The sequence below is a fragment of the Octopus bimaculoides genome, chromosome 1 (assembly GCF_001194135.2).
Source record: "Octopus bimaculoides isolate UCB-OBI-ISO-001 chromosome 1, ASM119413v2, whole genome shotgun sequence".
Taxonomy (NCBI): Eukaryota; Metazoa; Mollusca; class Cephalopoda; order Octopoda; family Octopodidae; genus Octopus; species Octopus bimaculoides.
The window spans coordinates 33,099,828-33,103,236 of record NC_068981.1 but is presented as its reverse complement, the minus strand read 5'-3'; positions in this window follow the sequence as shown (position 1 = coordinate 33,103,236).

Sequence of the window (3,409 nt, the reverse complement as noted above, 5' to 3'; positions counted from 1 at the left end):
ATATATATATATATATATATATATATATATATATATATAGAGAGAGAGAGAGAGAGAGAGAGAGAGTGGAATCGAGATATACATAGTGAAATAAATATCGGGAGAGACACAGACAGATTAAGACAGAGAGGGAGTGAAATTGAAAGAGAAAGGATATAAAATTAATTTATTAACATACTGCCAAAATAAAGCCTACATACGTTTCAGTTCAGTCCAATATATAATTGCAAATTCAAAGATTGGAATAAATCCAAAGATTAGAATAAAATAGCATTTTGAATGATATTCGGTGGAATCTCATCAGAGCTAGAGTACAATAGAAATAGTTACATGTTGATGGATTGGATTTTATCAACCTATAAGATTGACCGCTGGCTCCAAAGAATTTTTTATACTCTCTCTGTTTATTTCCTCGTGTTCAATTTCTGTTGAATAGCGTAGGTGCGAAACGTAAAAGACTTTCTCACCTTCTCGAGCGTTAAACTAATACACTTGTTTGTTGTTTATAACTATTCTACTTTCTATGTTCAATGTTATATATTTTAATAATTACTGGTATTTTTATATATGTAAAGTATAATCTGTTATACATGTATGTATATTATTATAATTGTTTTTTTAAATAAATAAATAGACATAATATAATGTCTAAAAGTTGATGAATACCCTCCATTTTCTTATTGCCGTATGTATATATATATATATATATATATATATATATATATATATATATATATATATATATATATATATATATCGTCAGTGTATCACACATACATACATACATACATACATACGTGTGGTATGTGCGTAAATGAGTTTCAAGCCGTTCGTGATTGCTGTTGGTAGAATTTAACGCTGCACATCCTGTTGCATGACCACGTGGTCGCTAACTAAACTAGCAATCCTACCAAGTCTGCTTGATGCATAAAATAAGCGAGGTTTTGACATCCTGAAGTTTGAAAAACAAGATTTCCTTATTCGCCAGCAAAGAAGACCATCACGAGTCAACGGAGTGTCAGCAATGCTCATGCAGAGTTCTAGGTTTAATCGGGCATGTACAACAACTTACAAAGCTCCAACGTTTTGTTAGCATGATCCAGAAACGAGCTGAAGAAAGAGACTTTGTGTCAATAAAGGTTACAGTCTCGTGGATAGACTAAGAGAGAATTAGCTGTCACTGGAGAGACCCAAATGGTCAAGCCCATCCTCTGTAGAGCGGGATTTATATCAGAGTAGCCTTTTCTAAGAGACATGCTTTGAAAAAGATAAATAGTATCAGTGGTTTTACAGTTTGTAAAACACAAGCAGGAATTTAAGTTTCTGGATTCAGTCGTTGTTTTAATATGTATCGTTTTTGTTATGCTAGGTTTCTTGCAAACCTTCCCACCTGGCTAGCCTGGAATAGGATGTGTCAGTTTCGCAGCCAACACCCCGAGCACATAAGTATAGGATTACATGTTCCTTGTAACGCTCACGAACTACATGACGCACATACATACGTAATGCATACATTTATGAACACGAACATATGTATACATACAATAACAAATTTAGGTAACTTCAAACTCAAAGAGCTGTCTTGGCATGAACAAAAGAGTCTTTTCTACCTGGTTAGTGACTGAATTGAATTATACAAAGGGAAAAACCTAAAATAAGTGCTGAAGGAAACATACATAAGTCTCCTTCATATCATACATCAATTGTGTTTAAAAAGTACACTTTAGATAACAAAGTCCTAGATGAGACTCTTGAGTCAATGCTCGGTTATGACCAAGTTAATATGTGTAATTTGCTATAACTCATAATATTTTATATCATGGAATAGCAAATCCATGAAATAACAAAACGCATTGAGTTCACCGACGCTTTATCTCTTACCCCCTTTGATGTCTTTTCTGTCTATGACATTTTTATTGCTTCTATTCAGAACAAAAAAGCAACAGTCTTAGGTAAAATGAAAGCTAAACATTGCGATAAAACACCAGCAAACAGAAAGCTGATAAATAAATTACTCATGTGTGTGCGCGCCATTGTGTCTATGCTTGTTTCCCACCACTTCTTGATAAACCAATGTCACTCACGTAACTTAGCGGTTCAGCAAAAGAAATTAATAAAATAAGAACCAGATTAAAAAAAAAAAAATATTGGGGTCGATTGATTTGTTTAAAAAATTCTTGAAGGCAGTGCCCCACCAGGCCACAGTCTAATGACTGAAACAAGTAAATGATCACAGACAAAAGAATGGCTATGAGGTGGCATAATCGATCTACCGATTATGCCGATACCACGCAGTATTTTATCCCCACTTCTTTGCGTCTAGAGTTCGAACAACTCTAGGATCAGATTGGTCTTACGTCCTTTCGTGGTTGATAAAATAAAGTAGCAGTTAAGTATTAGAATCGATACAATCGACTAACATTTCATCTCAAATTTCAGACCATGTACCTAAATTAAGATGGTAGAGTTATTTGAGAGAAATTGTCCGTATATTGAGTTCCTTAGCAGTGGCGTAGCTAGAGACAAGTTTTGAATTTACCACCCCCACCGGGCCCCTAAACCTACACAGGTTTATAAGCAGCAAACCCAAAAGTACTGTCCTCGTAAAATAATCGCCCGAGGCGAACAGCCGCTGCACCTCAACCACTCCGCCTCCATTTACGCTACAAAGGAACACCAGATTAACATAGTGTGTGAGTGGGGTGTATTAGAAGGTCTCCAACTGAAGTTATACAGGACACTTATTTAATTAAGCTATCAGAGAAAGAGAGAGAGAGAGAGAGAGAGAGAGAGAGAAGGTAAGCCAATACGAGAATGATTTGAACACGGAACAGAGAAAATTAAAATGTACGTTTTTTTTAAAAATCCGCCTTTTCCAACAACCACTGAAATAATATTGTTTAGTTTGTGTACCAACTACTTCAACAAACAACTCGATATGGTTACATCCGTATCAAGGTTTACTTACACAATGGCAACAAAGATTAAGAAAATCAACTTTTACTAGTCATTTGTATTGTTTGGCTTTAGATAAGCTTCGCTTCAACAAATCAGCGCATATTATAAAAGTAGGCCAATAGATTTATGGGACTATGAAAGCAATTATGCAGTCTCTGTTTACCTTAGTTTTATCTCCAAGAAATAGCAGGCGAATGTTCGTCATATGATATTAGATAATTTTTTATACTATAGGCACAAGGCCTGAAATTTTGGAGAGGAGATTGTCGATTACATCGATCCCAGTACACTACTGGTACGTTTATCGACCCTGAAAGGATGAAAGGTAAAGTCCACCTCGGCGGAATGTGAACTCAGAACGTAGTGACGGGTGGAATACTGCTAAGCATTTCGAAAGCATACATACATACATATATATATATATATATATATATATATATATATATATATA